Raw genomic sequence first — 24,858 nt, forward strand, 5'->3', positions numbered from 1 at the left:
TATAGTGCTCTGCAATAGAACTATAAATGATACACAAAGAAAATAATTTCTCCATGGCTTCTCAATAACAACAACTTTGTGTCTCATCTGTTTGAATGTCCCACATCACTCTATAAAAAGTGGGTGGGTCTCTGGGTGATTCATCCTTTTGAATTGATGCATCTCTCTGTACAACCTATAATTAATAATGGAAAAGTGGATGTATGACAGCAACCCCTGGCTTAAGCAACCTGAACAATGATTGCACCATCTTGGTCAAAGGTATGCTTCAGGATGTTATCTTGTGTCTGCACCAAGAGGGAATCAAGAAGAGGAATCTCAAAGGATGGCTGGTGCCCAGTGCATACCTTCCCTTTCAGAACTGGCTGAGGTCCCATCCCCCTGACTCCTTGGCTGAGTGCTCGATGGCCCTGAAAGTGCTTCTGACTCAAGAGCTACAGAAGTCACACACCTGTGGGACCTAACCCCAGTTAGCCCCTTTATTAACTGCTGAAATTGCTGCCATCTAGTACCCAAAAGCAAGAATGAACCAATGCCTTGAAACTGTGTTTTTGCCCCAAATGTTAGTAACAACACCATGCACGTCTCAACTTGGCCTGATATGCATTCTCCAATGCCTCATCTGAAACCAAGCATTGGTGGATTGTGTACTAGTTGCAGCATGAATCCGCCAAGACTTGATACATTGCTTCCTAAGGATACTCACTGGTGTATGGTAACTGCAAATACCAAACCAATTTTTATAATTTTTAAAATACTTTTTATGTAGTTAAATAATAATCATAGCATATAACAAATATAATTATAATAATATATATTATTATAAAGATGTGCAAGGACTCCTTGCACATGCCAGTGGAACCTAGTATTCGTGTTTCCCAAATTCACACAGATCACCCTACTACTGCATTCTTTTCGCTGTCTTCCTGTTGTCTATTACATAACATTTTAAAACCTGACACTTTCCTATGAAGCCAAAAATAGACCTACCCCTTCTTACCTCAAAGCACTTGTCTCACCCCAGAGAGAATACCCTTCATGCCTCAAATACTGCATGTTTTGAACCAACACCCCTTGAAGGACAGGGCAGACATGTCTCAAGACTCTTCTGTACCAACCACACCCAGCTGCTGGCATGAATTAATCAAATTACATTGATATAACACCTTTCAAGGAAACCAAGGACACTTTACAATCAATACACAGCTTTTACTGTGAGAAGCAGCAGCCAGTTGAGCACAGCATAATCTCAAACAGAAACCACAGCCCTCCCGGGGGACTAAATCAGCCATAGGGAGGGGAGAAATGATAACACCCAGGATGGACCACCATCCACCTCTATACATGCAGATATGCAGTCATTCACAAACACTCACACCACACCAAGACAATTTGTATTAGGTTATCCAATTTGACCTAAATTCCATGTTTTTGGACTGTAGGAGAAAGCCAGAAACCACAGAGGAAACTCACACAGACAATTGAGTGGACTCCCATGGGCAGTAGAGTCCATTGCTCTATTCAAACATAGGCTGAAGACTCACCTCTTCAAAAAGCATTTCCTTCTGTGCTTTTTTTCTGGCAGTGTTCTAGTTTAATGGTATTTTAATACTAGAACAATATACTATCATGAGGATTTTTCCATGCTGGTTTAAGTCACACTGTTCAAGAGAAAATAATTGTTGAACCCATTTAATCCCAATTTTTAATACATGTGTAAATTCATGAATTATGCTAATTGAACAGCCATAAGATACAAACAGTATGTCTTTAAAAATGTTTTGGGAAAACTGGTGAAAATCAAAGTTTGTATTATGTAATAGCCACTGAGTAGCCAGACATTAATTTTTACCATTTTTTCATAACATTCATTTTATTCATGTCAAGTTTGCATGCATAACAGCAATGCAATCCATGCAAATTACACATTTACAAAGAGGTGCTAGGTTATCCCACCATTAACATTTTTACATATCCTTTGAACATGACATAAATGGGACAATATAATGTTATTAAAATATCAAAAGTAGACCCATTGAGGTTTATGTGTACCAAATATGGTAGTTGTATCAGTATTACAAAATATTAAACTTATTTCCTTTTGTTGAGCTTTAATGTAAAACAATATTCATTCTCAGATGCATACTTGAAATAAATAGCTTTGGTCATGTGACTAATTACCAGCAAAAAAAAAAAATAATAATAAAAAATTCATACTAAATCAAGACAAATTGTCTTTAACAAACAATTAATTTATAGATTGCCTTTCAGTAAAAAAAAAAAAATCAGTATATTAATAGCATTTAGAAAATATTAATATTATTATTATTGTTACCAGGGGGATTGAATAGTCATCAAACTAGATATAAATTACATTTAGAACACAGAATACATATCTGCACAGAACACATATCCCACAGAATAGGCATGTTTTAAACTGCTGCCAGTTTCAAGATGAAACCTCTTGCTGTGAACATTGTTAATTATGACAGAAATTACTCTCCCACTTTTTGTACCTCTATCAATCACACAGTTATCTTTTCATTTTCAACCATTGCTTTACATCCCATGAATCTCTGTTTTTATAGACTCATTTTATTGTTTCTTTTTCATTCCTCTATGCCTGATATAAAGCTATAGTTTTTAGGTACACTTTTAGAGTTTTTGATGCTCCAAACTATAGCTATCAAACTTGCTATAAAGATCACCTGACCAGAAGCACCAAATTGCGTTTCCTAATGACCGCATTTGTTTCGCTTCTTCTATCCTTTCTTTCCTCCTTCCATCATCCCATAAAAACCCATTGATTTGAAACCCCTTCAAGATTAAAGTTAAAGCTACAAACCTTCCTGTAAAGATGTATCTGCTGGCCCAAAGCACCAAACACTATTGTGTAATAGTGATACATGCCAAGTAAACCCTTCTATATCTTTTTTTATCCCACCATATTTAAATAAATAAATAAATAAATCACTTTCATAACTGTTGATACTCCAAATTACAGCCATCAAACTGTATCCCAATAAACATTTATCTGCTAACCCCAAGCCCAATTTGCATTCCATATTGAAGGAATTCATTTTCTTCTGATTTTTAAAAATTAAGATTCAGTTTATTGTTATTGCTCAGTAGAAGTACAAGGCAACAAAATGGAGTCTCCACATATCCCAGATTCTCTAGAAGCTGGGGTCAGAGCACAGGGTCAGTCACTGAAAAACACACCTGGACCTGAGAGGGTTAAGGGCATTGCTCAAGGTCCCAACAGTGGCTACATGGCAGAGCCAGAATTCTAACCTACAACCTTCTAACTATTACCCAAAGTCCTATCCACTGACTGAATTTTTAAAGTACAATCATAAGATATAAACTCAAGGTTTATGAACAAACTTTACATTTTAGGTTTACTATAAATTCACTGAATTTAATCTTTGTAATTCTGTAATGTTTTGATTGCATAATCTGTAATGCACAAACTGATGTCTTGAAGTCTAAGGTCTTACGCAGCTCTAAATGTGTCTACTATATATGTATCTTTTTCAGACAACCAAATTACATTTTTCTCATATTCCATCACTTATACTCATACAGTGGAACAGGAATAACTGGTGTTTCATTTAAATGGAATAACAGTTTGTACCTATACAGGTTTTATGCACTAGGGTGTGTTCAGAACAAGTTGAATGTCTCTACATTTATCTGAAACTTTTATCCAAAGCAACTTACAGTCCTGGCTGAGTACAACTTTGAGCAATTGAGGGTTAAGGGCCTTGCTCAGGGGCCCAACAGTGGTAACTTGGCAGCAGTGGAGCTTGAAATGACAACCTTCCAATTAAAAGTTGAATACCTTAATCATTGAGCTACCACTGCCTGCCAGTTTCTACACCCCATCATCTCTCAATCACACACACACACACACACACACACACACACACACACACACACACACACACACTATATATATATATATATATATATATATATATATATATATATATAGCTACCTTTCACACACATACACAAAACTGTAATGAATCTCTCTCACATGCACAACGTGAGAGCATGTGACAGAATAAAGCAAAATGTAGTTAGACACCTTTGATAAGGGTGTGACCAATACAGGTGGAGTCTCCATCACCAACAAAAGTTGAATGCCTCTCTCTTGTCCCCCCCAAACACTGGAATGCCACACGTACATGCACACGTAACACACACACACACACACACACACACACACACACAAAGACACAGAGAGAATCATGAAAAGAGAACTGAGCAACATCACCATAGTTCTTCTCCTATTTAAGATAAGCCTATAGTGTAAACTCCATAAAGTGACTAAAATGATGATGAACAAAAATTATTCTGCAACTGAAGCTGTAGTAAAGCATTTGGGCTGAAATGTACTGAACCAAGAGTTTTGTACACTCTACCAGACAATGGCAGTTTGTACTATGTAATAGCCACTGAGAAGCCAGACATTCATTTTATGGCAAGTTAGAATGCATAACAGCAAGGTAATCCATGCAAGTTACATATTTGCAAGGAGGTACTAAATTATCCCACCAATCAGAATTGTGACCATTAACATTTTTACATTTCTTTTAAGCATGACATTAATGAGACAATATAATATTATTAAAATATCAAAATTAGACCCATTGAGGTTTATGTGTACCAAATATAGTAGTTGTATCTGTATTACAAAATATTAAACTTATTTCCTTTTGTTGAGCTTTAATGTAAAAAATATTCATTCTCAGATGCATACTTGAAATAAATAGCTTTGGTCATGCGACTAATTACCCTACCAGCAAAAAAATAAAAATAAAAAATTCATACTAAATCAAGACAAATTGTCTTTAACAAACAATTAATTTATAGATTGCCTTTCAGTAAAAAAAAAATTCAGTATATTAACAGCATTTAGAAAATATTAATATTATTATTATTGTTACCAGGGGGATTGAATAGTCATCAAACTAGATATAAATTACATTTAGAACACAGAATACATATCTGCACAGAACACATATCCCACAGAATAGGCATGTTTTAAACTGCTGCCAGTTTCAAGATGAAACCTCTTGCTGTGAACATTGTTAATTATGACAGAAATTACTCTCCCACTTTTTGTACCTCTATCAGTCACACAGTTATCTTTTCATTTTCAACCATTGCTTTACATCCCATGAATCTCTGTTTTTATAGACTCATTTTATTGTTTCTTTTTCATTCCTCTATGCCTGATATAAAGCTATAGTTTTTAGGTACACCTTTAGAGTTTTTGATGCTCCAAACTATAGCTATCAAACTTGCTATAAAGATCACCTGACCAGAAGCACCAAATTGCGTTTCCTAATGACCGCATTTGTTTCGCTTCTTCTGTCCTTTCTTTCCTCCTTCCATCATCCCATAAAAACCCATTGATTTGAAACCCCTTCAAGATTAAAGTTAAAGCTACAAACCTTCCTGTAAAGATGTATCTGCTGGCCCAAAGCACCAAACACTATTGTGTAATAGTGATACATGCCAAGTAAACCCTTCTATATCTTTTTTTATCCCACCATATTTTAAAAAATAAATAAATAAATCACTTTCATAACTGTTGATACTCCAAATTACAGCCATCAAACTGTATCCCAATAAACATTTATCTGCTAACCCCAAGCCCAATTTGCATTCCATATTGAAGGAATTCATTTTCTTCTGATTTTTAAAAATTAAGATTCAGTTTATTGTTATTGCTCAGTAGAAGTACAAGGCAACAAAATGGAGTCTCCACATATCCCAGATTCTCTAGAAGCTGGGGTCAGAGCACAGGGTCAGTCACTGAAAAACACACCTGGACCTGAGAGGGTTAAGGGCATTGCTCAAGGTCCCAACAGTGGCTACATGGCAGAGCCAGAATTCTAACCTACAACCTTCTAACTATTACCCAAAGTCCTATCCACTGACTGAATTTTTAAAGTACAATCATAAGATATAAACTCAAGGTTTATGAACAAACTTTACATTTTAGGTTTACTATAAATCCACTGAATTTAATCTTTGTAATTCTGTAATGTTTTGATTGCATAATCTGTAATGCACAAACTGATGTCTTGAAGTCTAAGGTCTTACGCAGCTCTAAATGTGTCTACTATATATGTATCTTTTTCAGACAACCAAATTACATTTTTCTCATATTCCATCACTTATACTCATACAGTGGAACAGGAATAACTGGTGTTTCTTTTAAATGGAATAACAGTTTGTACCTATACAGGTTTTATGCACTAGGGTGTGTTCAGAACAAGTTGAATGTCTCTACATTTACATTTATGGCATTAATCTGAAACTTTTATCCAACACAACTTACAGTCATGGCTGAGCACAATTTATATATAGCTACCTTTCACGCACATACACAAAACTGTAATGAAATTTTCTCATCTTTCTCAAAGTGAGAGCATGTGACAGAATAGAGCAAAATGTAGTTAGACACCTTTGATAAGGGTGTGTCCACTACAGGTGCAGTCTCTATCACCAACAAAAGTTAAATGCCTCTCTCTCTTCTTCCCCTCACACTGGAATGCCACGCACATGCACACATGCGCACACACGCGCACACGTGCACACACACAGAATCATGAAAAGAGAACTGAGCAACATCACCATAGTTCTTCTATTTAAGATAAGCCTATAGTGTAAATTCCATAAAGTGACTAAAATGATGATGAACAAAAATTATTCTGCAACTGAAGCTGTTGTAATAGATTTGGCCTAAAATTTACTGAAGCAAAAGTGGCTCCCATTCAGAAATGTGTCTGAAAAATAATCCTGAAGAACAAGTCTATTGTTGTTGGCTTTAAAATGTTCCTTTATGTAAGCACAGAACCCAGTGGTTAATAAGATGAATATTCATTGTTATACATTTTACCCAAGGGTGTGACAATTGAATCATGAGCATGTGCAAATGCATGCACACACACACACATACACACACAAAGTCCTTTAAAGATATGAAACAACTCTTGTAATCCCCCCTCTTTTTGAAATCAAAAGCTTTTAAATGTAATTAATATTAAAGTATTATTCGGCAAGGCAATCTTTTTTGCTGGCTTTACACATTTATGATATGATTGTGTTGTGTTCTCTAGTCTGAAAATATATTGTTTGTACCACTAGATGTCACCCAGAGGTAAAGAAAGAAAAAAAAAAGAAAAGGGGTACTTGCTGTGTGCATGTCCTTTTCTTGCTGGACTCCTTTGAAAAACATTACAAAATTTGTCAGTTAAGTTGCTTCAATACACACATCTGGCCAGCAGAGGTCTTCATCCCCTGAATTCTAAGGGTCTCCATGGCAGCTGATGTCAATCACCTCCAACTCACTATCATCACTGTTCTATAAAGCCTCCGGGACTTTGGAACCTTTGTGAAGTATTGCCTACGGGTTTTGTGCATACTAAGCTGTTCTCTTGTATTCCTTCTGCTTTTGCCTATTGATCTCTTGCCTGTTTTTGTGGATATTGGATTTTTTTTACTTACCCTTCTGTACTGTACTGTTGTCTGTCCCGGTATTCTCTTGGTCCACTGCGGATATCCGATCTTGGGGAAAGTATTGTTTTTCTCAGTGTTTAGCCATAACCCTGCGATTCACTACCATAGTAAATTCAAATGACCCATGCGATGTAATTCTTCCTTCAGAGTATTCAGATTTTTCTGTCGTTTTTAATAAAAGCTGCAAAATTTCCTCCTAACAGGCCTTCAGCTTGTGCTATAGACCTCCTGCCCATATTATACAGAATTGTTTCCCTCTCCCTCCAGTGCCTGCTGCTATTGAATAAGTTAGTGAAGCCAAACTTTTCACTAAGATGGACCTTTGAAGTGCTTATAACCTGGTACGCATCTATGAAGGAGGCAAATGGAAAACTGCTTTTATCACCATAGCTGGACACTATGAGTACCAAGTAATGCTTTACAGTTTAGCCAAAGCCCCTTCCTGCTGCTCCACCTATCGTTGTATGTGCCTACACCTGTGTGCTTGTGTGTGTGTGTGTGTGTGTGTGTGTGTTTGTGTGTGTGTGTATATATATAAATTTTTTTTTTCATTTTATTTTATTTGGATCTGTAGGAGTGGGTGCCATTTTCTTTTGCTCTTTTTCTCCTGCTTTGATGTTAGGAAGTTAGGGAAGTTATGTTGTATTTTTCATTTGTTTTTCTTTTTGTTTAAGGAAGTGAGCTTTTGAAGAAGTGAGGGTTGTTTATTGTTTAGTTTCTTTTATTGGCCTACGCCAACCCTGTTATGCCTGATATTGTGAGTGTGTGATTAAATATATATAACGATAACAAATATTTTTACAACAAATATACTTCTATTACAAATCTTGTATCTCCGTGTGTTTTCTTTTATGTTGTGTCCTTTTGGTTTGCATCCCTTGACCACCAAGCCAGTAAGTATGGTTCCCACTTGTATATATTGCAGAGTGATGTGTGCAGAGTGCAACTAAGCACATATTGAAAAAGAGACACTAGGAGCAGCATTTAGGTGCAAACAATTTCATGAATTTGTCTATGGTCTGTTGTGCTGGAGATGAATCACTAATCATTAATAGCCATATTCACTAAACCTTTGAAGATATGCTACCATGTATTCAACAGCCAATGCTGCAACTGCAAAAATATTACTTATATCATACCCAGGAAACACCTTGAAGTGGCTGATGTATTCATCTTACCCAACACTGATGAGACAACTGAACATGACCTGCGAGGCCATGTTGACTCTATAAGAGCAAAAATACATGTTTCTCAAGCTAAATGGGAAAAGATTGCCAAAGAGATAGCGAAGGATGATGAATTACAAAAGGTCATGGTAAACATGTGCTTACCTGCAGGAGAGATGCTGATTAATACATTCCAGATCTTCAGAGGTGAACTGTCAATAGAAAAAAGGTGAAAGGACCAAAAATAGATGTTCTTCGTTCCATAAGATCACAGATGGTAAGAGTATTGTATGAAGGCTGTCTGGGCATCGAAACGTACAAAAGACAGGCCAAAGATATTAGCCTGATATTAGCCAAAGATATTAGCCTGACATTAAAGATATATTCTGTATTAGCCATTCATGCACAGGGACATACAAGCATTTGTGCGACAATGTGAAAGGTGTCAGCATTACCAGTACCTGCAGCCAAGAGAGCCAAGAGGGCATGGACTTGTTTGAACTGAAGGGCAGATGCTACGTGATAGTTCTAGACTATCATTCCAGTTACCTGGAGTTTGCAATGCTATTGAAATTGTCAGCAGGGCAGGTCATCACACACTGTAAGTTCATATTTTCTTGTCATGAGATTCCACTGACTATATAAGTGACAATGGCCCACACTCTATCAGCAGAGAATTCAAGGAATTTGCATGTTATGAATTTCAGCATGTAATGAACCTCTCACCATGAGACCCTCACCAGACAACATGGTGCATGTGAGACATGTGGGGTACTGGGGTCCTCTTGCAAAGGTGACTCAAGAAACAACCATAATTATGTGAGGTGATTACAGAGGGACGTACACTGTGCAGAACCAAGAGATGAACATGCAGCTGTGACATGACCACTTTTCCAGAGACAGAGTCTTCAACATCACAAACCTTACCCACAGCAGAAAATCAACTACCTCCAGTGGCAGCAAGTGAAAGTTCAAAACCACATAGATAATATTTAAACCAGAAGGACTCTATAAAGAATTTTGAAGAAAGTAGTGCACTTTTGGTAATAGTTTCTATGAAGCCTATATTTATGTCATTATAAATGCTTTTAGAACTCTTAGCAACTTCATAATAATGCTTTGTATACATACTTATAAACTCCAATAATGTCTATTAAGGCTCATAATGAAATAAACATGTAGTAACATGTAGTAACACAAGTGTCACTATTCATTATAATGCCTTTTAAGTGGATAATGACCTATGCAAAATTGTAAAGCATCTATAATATATATTAATAGTTATAAATACAGTTCAAAATGCCATCACATTATAACAGTTCAAAATACCATCACTGAGTGCTTCATGTGATTGATAGTTTGTCATTCTTTATTGATTTATAAATAAATCATAAGGTACTATAAAGCACTATACCACAGACACAGTATACACAATATTTTTTACATTAAAAACAATTGTTTTGAACATCTATTTTTCTTTATGTCTCCAAAAATGACCAGAATACAGATGTGACACCTAATTAGTGTCACGGTAGACCGGTCCCCTACATGGGGGGACACGCCTCCGCCAGACCAGGACCGTACCACTTACCTCCCCCGCTCGCAATCACCTGTCTTGTGACAGGAGACACCTGCGTCTCATTAACCCTGCGCACTATTTATACTCCCACAGGTTCGGAGGAACAGCGCTGCAAATTAGCGGTCAGAACCACGCTCATCTCTTTCCAAGGAGACTTTTTCAAGATCTGCCATGTTTAATCCAGCTGTCACATTTCCTGTGCGATAGGATGGCTTGCCTGAGCATTACAAAAACTTCCTAAAGCAATGCTTCATGTACATTCCGTACCACGTTTTTCAGTTACTTGCCGAAACTCAGCGCATCCTTTTGTTTTATCCTTACTCACGGGTGAGGCAGGTGCTTGAGGGAGAGCCTTATGGAATAGTCAAGATCCCTCTCTACAGTCAGAAGGAGCATCTTTTTATTTAAATGTAACCAACTAACTTTACAATCCTTAGTATTGTGGGGGGCAGGTCTGAAGCTTTTTCAGCTCTTGTATACTCCGGCACAGCTGGGAATTTTTAGATTCCAGAATAGTCACTATGCTGGGAATACCTACCATACCCATTGGGCCACCCTTGCAAATTCATTCTCTCAATGGTCAACTCATCGAAAAAGGGTTGGTTACACTACAGACTGTTCTCATTTTTTCCAAGTGGGACTGTTTCATTCTGAAACTATACAGTTTTTTTTTTTTTTCTGATGCAGCTTTCTCATGACAATTTTACCCTGGGATAACCCTGGTTGGCTACACATGACTCCCACATTTCTTGGTTTCTGTCTGAACTGCTATAGTGGAGCTCACATTGTCATAAGAATTGTTTGAGTCTTCCACTTCACTCTACCACAGTGGAGAGACCAGGGATGCCAGATCTCAAGACAATACCTCTTCCTTATAAAGAATATGCATTCAGTAAGACTAGAGCTGTTGTTTTACCACCTCACAGAAAGTGGGACTGTGCTATAAACCTCCTTTCCAGAACACCACTTCCCAGGCATGCTAAACCATACCCTCTCTCTTGTCAAGAGGATGTTGCTATGGAGGAGTATGTACAGGAGGGTCTTCAGCAAGGTTTTGTCCATCCTTCAACATCTCCCCACGCAGCCAAACTCTTCTTTGTGGAGAAGAATGGAGGAGGTTTACGACCATGCATTGATTACAGAGTTGTAAATGAGGTAGCCTTAAATACCTTAAATGAGGTAAAAGTATTCTTATCACCTACCCATGATCTCTATTACACATGAAAAACTGCAAGGAGCTACAGTCTTTGCTAAGTTAGACTTGCAGAGTGTGTACAGTTTAATCCTCATAAGGGATGGTGATGAGTGGAAGACTGCTTTTGTCACAGCATGCGGATATTATCTGGTAATGCCATATGGCCTGGCCAACAGTCCTTCTGTATTCCAGGCATTCATGGAAGAGATATTTTGTAACATGTTAGACATTGTATATTGATGATATGATTACTCTCATTCACTTTCAGAGAGTACACATAGAACAATGATCATTCAGGATTCAAATTGAAGTAGACACTTGGGACAAGACAACATCCAGGTTTGTTTTTCCATCAATTAGGTTCTATTTGTGCTCATGTAATACAGAAGAAAATGTCAAAGAAATAAACAAAAAAAAAAAACACCTTTTATTTTGGGCTTTATAATGTGTATTCTGATGCTGGAGATTCATTTTCAGTCATGCTCTACATTTCCTGGTTCACCAGGGTCTTGTCTAATAACTTTAACACTACATGAAATTATTTAGAAACTACACAGTATTTTGCACTGGGTGTCCTAGACGTCTCCAACATGCCTAAAAACCTCTCCAAATGCACACAAAGTCATCAGTCATTATACATCAAATGTGCAAGATTTTTTTTTTTGCTAAAACATCACAACACAACAGTGTTCTGCAACTGATTAAAAGCCAATATTAGATTCATTGTTAAAGGCTAAACAATATCAGCTTCATTGCTATTAGGCTAAAACTTTATGCTGGGGAAAATACTGAAATATTGTAAATACTGTAATACTGTAAAGAAATAGTATGCTTTCTCATTTATACTTGCAATTTAAACTTCTGCTAAAATAAGCCTCTTCATTTCCATGATGTCCAATAGTATTGGTGATCAATTTAACTAAAAGCAATATGGATTACTGCATCAGTTTATCCAAATAGCATCACACACATGCACAACACTTTATATGTCTTAGAATGCAAAGCAATTTTAGGCATTGCATATGACTCTAGTATTGGGTAAACAAATAAGGCAAGCAAGGTGTCTACATTTTCATCTAAGTGTCCTCTATTTGTTGAAACAGCTGTCAATTATGCCAATTGCGCCTGGAAAACACTTGTGAGATAATTTGATAACCACCCTCCTCTTCCAGCAATCGAATAGGCACGATTGTTGTGGAAATTTACCAAAAAACACGGTGCATTTAGCATTGGATTTCTGGCGAATGGTTGTACATAGAAGGCTGAAAAATGGTAAGTAGGTAATTATATTAGTCCTAAGAAAATTTTATGTTCATAGATGAACTGTATTTTAAGAATAGTCGATGCTATCAAATGATTTATTTGAGCATGCCAGATCTGTCCGTCCATGGGACCAATAGAGGGCACAGGTGCAGTAACCATTCAAATGTAAAAACAGTTCATTACATTTACAGCATTTAGCAGATGCTCTTATCCAGAGTGACTTACAAAAGTACTTTGTCATTCACTCATAGAATACACCCTAGACTGTACAATAGGTTAGATTCCAATTGTCAATGATCTAGAATACTGTACAAATACAAGGATCACTGTTTATGCCTAGAAGTACAAAATACATAAGGTCTATCTTAAACAATCATGTGTAATAAACAATAAGTACTAGAGTTTGTTAGACAACATCAGTGTAATAAACAATACCCTACAATAAGTACTAATTTAGTCAGTCAATATAGGAGCAAAGTCAGTTGTCATTTAAATATTCCACAAATAGATGGGTTTTCAGTCTGCGTTTGAAAACTGCAAGGGACTTTGCTGTCTGGACAGCAAGTGGAAGTTCATTCCACAATCTGGGAGCCAGGACAGAAAATAGTCTCAATGCTTGTCTTCAATGAGACTTGAAGCATGGTATTTCAAGCTGAGCCCTACTTGAGGTTTGAAGTACTTGAGGTACGGATTGGGCTTTGACTATTGACCTCATGTATGAAGTGGCTGGTCCATTTTTGGCTTTGTAGGCAAGCATCAAGGTTTTAAGTTCAGTCTTAATGCATACAACTCCAGAAAAAATAAGAGACCACTTAAAAAGTGATCAGTTTCTCTAGTTTTACAATTGATGGGTATGTGTTTGACCAGGCTGAGCAGTTTTGTTTTATTCTATAAACTACTGGCAACATTTCTTCCAAATTCCACACATTTCCCATTGCTGTTGGGTAACTACACCACTCCTGGCACAGAAATTCCATGAGCTCAGCTTTGTTTGATGGCATGTGACCATCCATCTTCCTCTTGATCACATTCCAGAGGTTTACAATGGGGTTCAGATCTACATATTGGGCTGGCCATGATAGGGTCATCCACACTTTGATTGACCTAGCTGTATGACATGGAGCATTGCCTTGTTGAAAAAACAATCATTAGAGTGGGGAAACATTGTCAGAGCAGAAGGAAGCAAGTTTTCTTCCAGCACAGTTTTGCAAGTGGCTTGATTCATTTGTCCTTCACTATGACAAATCTGCCCTATTCCAGCCTTGCTGAAACACCCCCAGATCATCACTGATCCTGTACCAAATTTCACAGCGGGTGTGACACTCTGACTTGTAGGCCTCTCCAGTTCTCCGTCTAACCATTACACAAACAGGTGTTGGATAAAGCTGAAAATTGCACTCATCAGAGAAGATGACCTTATTCCAGTCCTCTACGGTCCAATCCGTATGGTCTTTTGCAAACTTTAGTCTGGCTCTTCTTTGCTTCTCATTGATGAAGGGCTTTTTTCTAGCTTTTCACGACTTCAGTCCTGCCTCCAGAAGCCTATTTTGAACCATCCTCGCTGTGCAATTCACCCCAGATGCTGCATGCCATTCTTTTTGTAGGTACCTTGACATTGTCTTACAGTTGTTAAGTGACCTTCGAATGAGGTGGTGATCACGGTCAGTAGGGAGTCATTTTCAACCTCTGCCAGTCTGTAGCTGTTATTGTCTCATGTCTTTGCTGCTTGACCTTGTTCCTATGAACCGTAGTTTTTGAAATTTTCAAGATAGAAGCAACCTGATGCTCACTGTATCCCTCTGCCAGTAAAGCTACAATTGAACCCTTCTTTTCCTCATTCTTTTCTTTTCAAATCTTTTGGCACAGTCTGCAGCTGTATTTTGACTACACTTACTTTTTTGGGTAGTCCTAGCACTGCTTTTCCCATCCAGCTGGTTCTATAACAAGAGAATAATGATTACAGCTGTGGTTTTTATACTGTTGCTCATTAGAATAGGAATTTGTTAAGGTGATCACCTATACGGCATCTCATTGAGTAAAATGAGGTGTGTCTGTAAAGGAATTCAACAAAAACTTGAGTGGAATGACTGCTGTACATGTGGAGATGCTGATTTAATAAAAGATTTGAGTAGTCTCTTATTTTTTTTCCAGAGCTGCATGTAGACACACTTACAGTGGTGTGAAAAAGTGTTTGCCCCCTTCCTGACTTTTTTTTTTTGCATGTTTGTCACACAAATCTTTCAGATCAAACAAATTTAAAATATTAGACAAAAAACACAAGTAAACAAAATGCAGTTTTTAAATGAAGGTTTTTATTATTAAGGGGAAAAAAATCCAAACCTACATGGTCCTGTGTGAAAATGTGATTGCCCTCAAACCTAATAACTTGTTGGGCCACCCTTAGCAGCAACAACTGCAATGAAGCATTTGTGATAACTGGCACTGAGTCTTCTACAGTGCTGTGGAGGAATTTTGGCCCACTCGTCTTTGCAGAATTGTTGTAATTCGGCCACAAGCATGAACCGCCTTTGTAAGGTCATGCCACAGCATCTCAATTGGATTCAGGTCAGGACTTTGACTAGGCCATGCCAAAGTCTTCATTTTGTTTTTCTTAAGCCATTTAGAGGTGGACTTGCTGGTGTGTTTTGGATCATTGTCCTGCTGCAGAACCCAAGTGCACTTCAGCTTGAGGTCACGAACAGATGGCCGAACATTCTCCTTCAGGATTTTTTGGTAGACAGCAGAATTCATGGTTCCATTTAGCATAGCAAGTCTTCCAGGTCCTGAAGCAGCAAAACAGCCCCAGACCATCACACAACCACCATCATATTTTACTGTTGGTATGATGTTCCTTTTCTGAAATGCTGTGTTACATTTATGCCAGACATAATGGGACATACACCTTCCAGAAAGTTCAACTTTTTTCTCATCAGTCGACAGAGTATTGTCCTAAAAGTCTTGGGGATCATCAAGATGTTTTCTTGCAAAACTGAGACGAGCCTTTGTGTTCTTTTTGCTCAGCAGTGGTTTTCGTCTTGGAACTCTGCCATGCAGGCCATTTTTGTCCAGTCTCTTTCTTATGGTGGTGTCATGAACACTGACCTTAATCGAAGCAAGTGAGGCCTGCAGTTCTTTGGATGTTGTTGTGGGGTCTTTTGTGACCTCTTGGATGAGTTGTCGCTGTGCTCTTGGGGTAATTTTGGTCGGCCAGCCACTCCTAGGAAGGTTTGCCACTTGTGGATAATGGCTCTCGCTGTGGTTCGCTGGAGTCCCAAAGCTTTAGAAATAGCTTTATAACCTTTTCCAGACTGAATTTCTTTGGACAGCAGCATGATGTCTAGCTTTTGAGGATTTCTTTTGGCTATTTCACTTTGTCAGGCAGGTCCTATTTAAGTGATTTCTTGATTGAGAACAGGTGTGGCAGTAATCAGGCCTGGGTGTGGCTAGAGAAATTGAACTCAGCTTTCCAAAGATTTGATAAACCACAGTTAATTTATGTTTTAATGGGGGGAGGGGGGTAGAGCACCTTTTCATACAGGGCCATATAGGTTTGATTTTTGATCAACAAAGTGCCCTTTGTGGCATACTTTGTGATGGTTATGGCCTTCTTCTGTTAGAACTCTCCTGAAGGCTTTCCTTTAATCTGTCACAACACACAACACATCTCTGAACAACTACATTCTTAATTAAGTGTACATGCAGGAGTATTTGTATTTTATAGGATGTTTTTCTTTTTCTTATATATATATATATATATATATATATATATATATATATATATATATATATATATATATATTCATATATATTCCATTAACAAGAGTGACAAATCCTGTGTATGCACAATAAAAACACTCTTATTCTGAGTTGCCTAGACCTCCTGTTCTTGTATATCTAACCTCTCCAATTCACAGATCGACTGGATGACCATGGAGCAGTCCATTGGCTCTTCTTGATGGATAACAAAACACAAAAAAATGGGGGGTGGACAGACCACTTTGTTACAAGGGGTTAAAGAATGATAACTAGCCAAATAGCTAGCTAGGTGTGTTAGCCAGCAAGTGCACAAGCTTGCACTAGAATAGTTCCCACTTAAAAAGAGTTTAAGAATTTCTACACTGTTGTGAATAATTACCTGTCAGGGTCTTTGGGGAAACAGTGGAGACTGGAGTTGTGGGCTTGACATAACATGGGATTTTCCACCTACTGTCAACTTGCCCACCTTCTTTTTATATACACACCCACTCTCCTTTTTATATGACCAGTAAGGTTTTGAAATGCTCACTAACTCCAACCTGTAGAGACCCATGTCTCCTCTTTGTTGCAGTTCTCCACAAATTTCAGGATTTTTTTGTGCATACACAGAGTATATCCATAGCGTATGTATCTGACAGAGCTGACACAAAGTTGTTCTCTGTGACTTTTTTTTTTTTTTTTTAATGCTGAAACTAGAACCCTTAATAAATTAAACATGTTTTGTAAGAAAGGACGCAGGTCATCAGAGATTACACTGTTCATAAATGATTTTGCTTCCTGCAAAAATCATCTAAGTGTAAGAATTTCGCTACTACCCAGTTTTTTTGTTTGTTTGTTTGTTTTTTTTTGGGGGGGAGTGTTCTTATATATTTATACATCATTATGTCATTATGTACAATATGAAATAGCAATATCAGGGAAAGTGGATCCCTATGTTGGCAGATTGCAACGTCATCAAAAGTAGATTTTAGGAGTATGTCTTCACAAATTTTAAGTGCAAAAATGGCCTTATTTATGAGTAAGTAATTTACAATTGATTTAAAATGTTATTGCCCTGTCACTTAAAAACCATATGTGACAGAAATGTCTAAAAACAAATTTGAATTCTGCATAATAGTACAAAATGGTCCACCTATTTTAGTTTGGGAAGTGAAAAAAAAGTTCAAATGTTGTTCTCCAGTGTTATATTTGTGTTACTGATAATAACAAAACAAAATAGTATTATAAGTGATTATGCAGTTATATATAATATAAAGATCTATTAAAACATTAAGACAAAACATTATACATATGTAAGTACAGTTCCATGATCCATAATAATTTCATATATATATATATATATATATATATATATATATATATAATTTTAATATTACAATTAGAAATGTCTAACATTGAAGAGCTGAGAAATGTTTTTTTAACTAATAATAGTAAAATAGATTTTAGTTGCAATTTTTGATAGCATATTTTAAGTATTTTTGCCCTTAGTTTATTTTTTAAAACAGTCCATTCCGTGTTGTGTAGACGATATTGCGGGATTGTCTTCTGCTGTACCGCCTCCTTAGAGCAGCACACCAACCACACTGAGATACACAGAGAGAAACAAACACACACAGAGGAAGAGAAAGACAGAGGACACAAGAGTGAAGTGAAACAAAAAAAATTCTGATCACTTCTTGATAGGCAACTACAATTACTTTTTCATTGCCATTACTGTTTAACTAAAAATTTGTTTTAATTTAAAAATGAATGTTATTGACATTCAACATCACAAAATATATTTCTTAACTGCATAGAACCATACAAACAGATGGCTTTAAAAGAGCTTTAGTAATACTTACACAGAGTAGAATCAAGCATGGTATAAAAATGGCGGCTATGCTGCAGGAGACAATGATGGCCAAGACCCACCACACCCCTGTGTTGGTGCTATTTCCAGGGTTTGTGGTGTTGAGTACTGAGGGGTACTGCATGGTGGTTGTAGCAGGAGTGCTGGTGGTTGTAGCAGGAGTAGTGGTTGATGCCAGACTAAGTATTTGAGCAAGAAATCCACTTGCCGTTTTGATATCATCCCGCACATAGACATATTCAGCAGTAGCCACAATCAAAGTAGCATTGTCCCTGGAGGGAATGGACAAATTAAACTGAATCATTAAATAATATTGTTATTTTTAATTCTCTATAAAATTAAATGAGTGTATACAAAGCACAGGAGGTGTCTGTTTGCAAAAGGCCTCAGCTGAAATTGTTTTATCACTTACATGTAGTTAGCTTGTGGGAAGACATGTGGTGTAGCATCTGGTTTGTTCAATATTTTGTTCATCTAAGAATAAGTGTAAAGGTTAACTACATGTCTTAAAATTACAAGCAATGTATTTATTTAGAAAATGTAGTTTTAATTGCAGGTCATATATTTTTTTTCCTTTTAGAAAATAATTTTGAGACCCAAAGTAAGTGGAAGTATAATACAAATTACAGTGGTAGCTCAGTGGCTAAGGTAATTGGTTGTAATTAGTTGTTGGTTCAAGCCCCACCACTGCCAAGTTGCCACTGTTGGGCCCTTGAGCAAGGCCCTTAACCCTCAATTGCTCAAGTTGTACTCACTCATAATTGTAAGTCGCTTTGGATAAAAGCATCAGCTAAATGCCATGAATATAAATGTACAGTGAACATGAACAGTGGCTCACACTCACCAGGATGCTGATGGTATTGTAAATTAAGTCATGTGTATCATTCTTCTGTTCAGTATTCATAGCCATGCTCACATTGCTGAGCTTAAATGCAAAGTTGATGGTGAATGAGCTGTTGTCCAATTCTAAAAGAGAGGTGGGGCATTACCAAACACTTGATAAACAAAAGCTGAACTGTCACTACTTGTAATATTTTATTGTTAGAAGCTAGTCAAATATATTTAGTTAATTAACAACACAGAGTAAATTAATAAAAAATTATCAGGACAGAGACTCAGTCTGACTATTTGTTTTTAATGCTGCAACTAGAACCCTTACTAAGTTACACATGTTTTGTAAGACAGGATGCAGGTCATCAGAGATTACACCAGTCATAAATGATTTTGCTTCCTGCAAAAATCATCTAAGTGTAAGAATTTCTCTACCACCCAGTTTTTTTTTGGGGGGGGGGGGTTTGTTCTAATATATTTATACGTCATTATGTCATTATGTATAGTATGAAATAGCAGTATCAAGGAAAGTGGATCCATATGTAATATTTTATTGTTAGAAGCTAGTCAAATATATTTTGTTAATTAATAAAAAATGATCAGGACAGAGTCTCACTCTGATAAGTGACTTTCTGAATGCTCACTTTCACATTCAGGTTATTTTTGATTTGTTCTGATACGTGAGTCCAGCTGAGTACTGGTGGCGGCGAGAACTTGAGTTTCACTAGGTATGTTTGTGAAGTTCTTAAACACCACACAAATATAAATCAGTATAGTCCCACACCTGAAGGAGGAGAGAAAAAAGAAGAGGTTACTGAAATACATGGAAACTGACAAAGTGATAGTTACCAAGTTATTTCTTATATGCCAACAATAATTATCTAGAAATGAGGTCCCATGTGTAATTATGGTGTAATTGTAAAGGAAAAAGGAGACATTAGGCACAATATGCAATAGCACATTGAGGCGCAATACATTATAATAATATTTTTGCAACAAGACACTTACATATTTGGAGTTGTGATGGACTGGGCAAGTGTAGATGTACCAGGAGTGGTTGTGCTCTGCAAGGGTGTGTTGGCTGTGGAGGGTGTGGTTGATCTCATGCCTATAAAAACACAAATGTGACCAAAAAAAATGAATGACAGCAATAACAAAAATGCCATGCTGAAATTGAAAGGTAATATAAATTAATTACACTGAAGACATATAAAAATATAAAATTTTATATTACTCTTGAGTAAATTTTACATTACATGATTTCATTTATAAATAACAATTCATATCAATTATGATACAAGGTATTGTGCTACAACATACCATTCTGTATACTGAGCTCATTGAGGTACTTGATTGGTGTTCTGGTATCTCCATTTTGGAAAAGGTACTCCATGTTACCTGTAATCTGGTTGGCTGAACTTCTACCAAAAAAAGCAGTTGTTACTTTGGCCTGTCGAGTGTATTCATTAGAAGTTGCCATTGGTGTTGTAGTTTGTTGTGTTGAGGTAGGGGGAGTGGACAAATTTGTTGTCACTGTTGTCTGTGGAGTAGATTCAATAGAAGTTGATATTATTGTAGTTGACTGGAGTGTGGTGTCAGGGATAGTTGTTGTCAGTATTGTCTCTGGGGTTGATCCAGTATAGGTTGCCACTGGTGACATTATTGTCTGTGGCATTGAGGCAAGGATAGTTGATGTCACTGTTGTCTGTGTAGTGGATTTATTAAAAGTTGCGATGGGGGTTGTAGTTTTCTGTTGTGTGGAAGTATGTGTTGTTGACAACATAGTTGTCACTGTTGACCTTTCAGTAGATTCTATAGAAGGTGCCATTGATGTAGTTGCTGTATGTGGTTTGTTGATAGGGATAGTTTTCACTGTTGTCTGTGGTGTAGTTTCTGTAGGAGTATGAGGTATTGTTGTCTGTTGTGAAGAAGCAGTGGCCACAGTTGTCCCTGTTGTCTGTGGAGTAGACTCAGTAGAAGTTGTCATCGATGTCACTGTTGTCTGTGATGTGGAGGCAGGGGTAGTAGCCAATGTTGTCATCACTGTCTGTAGAGTAGATTCTGTAGAAGTAGCAGTCGACGTTGTCTGTTGTGTGGAAACAGGGGCTGTGGCCAAAATAGTTGTCAATGTTGTCAGTTTAGTGCCTTCAGTAAAAGGTGTTATTGTTCTGGTTGCTGTCTGTGGTGTATTGACAGGGATAGTTGTCATTGGTGTCTGTGGTGTAGTTTCTTTAGGAGTATAAATCATATTTGTCTGTTGTGGGGAAGCAGGGATAGTGGTCAAAGTTGTTAATGTTGGCTGTTCGGTGGATTCAGTTGACAATTCCGTTCTTATAGATGTTGTCTGTGATGTGGTCACAAGGGTAGTGTTGAGGGTTGTCTCCGGAGTAGTTTGTGTAGAAACAGCCATTGTAGTTGTCTGTTGTGTGGAAGTAGGGGTAGTGGAAAAAGTTATCAATGTTGTCCGGGCAATGGATTCAGTAGAAGATGCCGTTCTTGTAGTTGTTTTTTGTGCAGTGACAGGGATTGTGAATGGTCCCTGTGAAGTGGATCCAACTGAAGTTTCCATTTGTGAAGTTGTCTGAACTGTGGATGCAGGGATATATGTTGTTTTTATTGTTGTCTTTGTAGTGAATTCAGATGAAATTAGTATTGGTGACATGACTGCCTTTTGTGTGGAGGAAGGTGTAGTGGACAAAAGTATTGACATTGTACTCTGTGGAGTGGACTCAGTAGAAGGTGTCAAAGATGAAGTTGTAGTCTGCAGTATCGAGACAGGTGTAGTGGACAAATACGTTGTCAGTGTTGGCTGTGGAGTTGTCATCGATGTAGTTGGTCTGTGGTGTGGTGACATGGATAGTTGACACTGTTGCCTGTGGAGTATACTCAGTAGAAGATGCCACTGTGGTAGTTGTTGTCTGTGGTGTGATGACAGGGATAATTGTTTGTGGTGTGGTGACAGGGATAATCACTGTTGACTGTGGAGTAGATACTGTAGAAGATGCAATGATAGTTATCTGCTCAGTGGATTTAGTAGAGAATGCTATTGCTTTAGTTGTAGTCTGTGGTGTGGTGACAGGGACTGTTGAGGAAACTAAGGTCTGTGACTTGGTTTCATTAGAACTTGCCATTTGTGTAGTAGTTGATTTTTGTGTCGAGATAAGTGTAGTGGACAATTTTGCTGTAGTGATACTCTGAGGAATGGACTCAAATGAAGTTGTCAAAGATGGAGTTTTAGTCTGAAGTGTGGAGGCAGGAATAGTGGACAAAGTTGGTGTCACTGTTGACTGTGGAGTATACTCAGGAGAAGATGCCATTGTGGTAGTTGTTGTCTCTGGTGTGGTGACAGTAATAGTTGTTAACACTGTTGACTGTGAAGTAGATTCTGTAGAAGTTGCAATGCCAGTTGACTCTTCAGTGGATTCAGGAGAAGAAGCCGTTACTGCAGTTGTAGTCTGTGGGGTAGTGAAAGGGACAGATGATGACAATAAGACCTTTGGAGTAGTTTCAGTAGAACTTGCCATCTCTGTAAAATTTGTCTGTTGAGTGTATGCAGGTGAAGTGGGCAAAGTTGTTATCACTGTTGACTATGGAGTAGATTCTGTAGAAGTTGCAATGTTATTTGTCTGTTCAGTGGATTCAGAAGAAGAGGGCATTGCTGTAGTTGTAGATTGAGGTGTGGTGACAAGGACAGTTGATGTCAATAAGGTATTTGGTGTGGTTTCACTAGAACTAGCAATCTGTGTAGTATTAGTCTGTTGTGTCGAGTTAGGTGTGGTGGCCAAGGGTGCTGTTGTTATACTCTGCGATGTGGACTTAGTAGAAGTTGTCATAGATGTAGTTGTAGTATGAGATGTGGATACAGGTGTAGTGGGAAAAGTTGTTGTCATTGTCAGCTGTGGAGTATACACATTAGAAGTTGCAACTGTGGTAATTGTTCTCTGTGGTTTGGTGAGAGGGATAGTTGTTGTCACTTTTGACTGTGGAGTAGATTCTGGAGAGGTTGTGATGCTAGTTGTCTGTTCAGTGGATTCAGTAGAAGATGCCAATGATGTAGTTGTAGACTGAGGTGTACTGACAGGGACAGTTGATGACAATAAGGCCTGTGGAGTGGTTTCAGTAGAAACTGCCATCCGTGTAGAAGTTGTCTATTGTGTATGCAGGGGAAGTGGGCAAATGTGTTGTCACTGTTGACTGTGGAGTAGACTCTGGAGAGGTTGCAATGCTAGTTGTCTGTTCAGTAGATTCAGTAAAAGAGGCCCCTGCTGTAGTTGTAGACTGAGATGTAGTGACAGGGACATTTGATGACAATAAAGCCTGTGGAGTGGTTTCAGTAGAACGTGCCATCTGTGTAGTAGATCTTTGTTGTTTTGAGGCAGATGTAGTGGCCAAGGTTTTTGTTGTTGTACTCTGTGGAGTGAAATCAGTTGAAGTTGTCATAGATGTAGTTTTAGTCTGAGGTGTGGAGGCAGGAGTAGTTTGCAAAGTTGTTGTCATTGTTGGCTGTGGAATATATACATTAGAAGCTGCAACTGTGGTAGTTGTTGTCTGTGGTGTGGTGACAGGGATACTTGTTGTCCCTGTTGACTGTGGAGCAGAATCTGCATAGGTTGCAATGCTAGTTGTGGGTTCAATGGATTCAGTAGAAGATGCCATTGTTGATGTTGTAGACTGAGCTGTGGTGACAGGGACAGTTGATGACAATAAAGCCTGTGGAGTGTTTTCAGTAGAACTTGCAATGCTAGTTGTCTGTTCAGTGGATTCAATAGAAGATGCCATTGTTGATGTTGTAGTCTGTGGTGTGGTGACAGGGACAGGTGATGACAATAAGGCCTGTTGAGTTGTTTCAGTACAACTTGCCATCTCTGTAGAACTTGTCTGTTGTCTGTATGCAGGTGAAGTGGGCAAAGTTGTCATTTCTGACTGTGGAGTAGATTCTGTAGATGGTGCAATGGTAGTTGTCTGTTCAGTGGATTCAGCAGAAGATGCCCTTGCTGTCATTGTAGTCTGTGGTGTGGTGACAGGGACAGTTGATGACAATAACATCATTTCAGTGGTTTCAATAGAACTTGCCATCTGTGTAGTAGTGGTCTTTTGTGTCGAGGCAGGAGTACTGCCCAAGGTTGTTGTTGTTATACTCTGTGGAGTGGACTGAGTTGAAGTTGTCATAGATGGAGTTTTAGTCTGAGGTGTGGAGGCAGCAAAAGTGTGCAAAGTTGTTCTCAGAAGTTGCAATTGTGGTAGTTGTTGTCTGAGCTGTGGTGACAGGGATAGTTGTTGTCACTGGTGACTGTAGAGTAGATTCTGTAGATGGTGCAATGGAAGTTGTCTGTTCAGTGGATTCAGTAGAAGATGCCATTGTTGATGTTGTAGTCTGTGGTGTGGTGACAGGGACAGTTGATGACAATAAGGCCTGTTGAGTTGTTTCAGTAGAACTGTGGAGAGGACTCAGAAGAAGTTGTCATCGACAAAATTTTCTTCTGTGGCTTGGTGACATGAATGCTTGTGTAGTACAGTCAGTAGGATATGGGACTCTGGTACTTGTTGTCTTTGACGTGGTGACAGGGATAGTTGTTGCCACTGTTGACTGTGGAGTAGGTTCTTTAGAAGTCACAGTGGTTGTTGTCTGTTCCATGTATTCAGTAGAAGATGCCTTTGTTATAGTTGTAGTCTGATGTGT

At 37.9% G+C, this 24,858-nt stretch overlaps 1 protein-coding gene across 2 annotated transcripts in view; it reads left to right on the forward strand.

Annotated features, from left to right (window-relative positions):
* LOC145660169 (uncharacterized) overlaps positions 1-24,858 on the forward strand; it is a 283,557-nt gene that overhangs the window by 201,463 nt on the left and 57,236 nt on the right. Inside the window, exon 3 of one of the 2 annotated variants that reach the window (XM_081724291.1) lies at positions 11,748-11,818. The exons of the other annotated variant lie outside the window; for it this stretch is intronic. The gene's annotated coding sequence lies outside the window, so the exon portion shown is untranslated. The remainder of the gene's footprint in view (positions 1-11,747; positions 11,819-24,858) is intronic. 2 annotated transcript variants of the gene reach the window in all.

This window comes from Electrophorus electricus, chromosome 12 (assembly GCF_041902795.1).
Source record: "Electrophorus electricus isolate QZ-2024a chromosome 12, ASM4190279v1, whole genome shotgun sequence".
Classification (NCBI taxonomy): Eukaryota; Metazoa; Chordata; class Actinopteri; order Gymnotiformes; family Gymnotidae; genus Electrophorus; species Electrophorus electricus.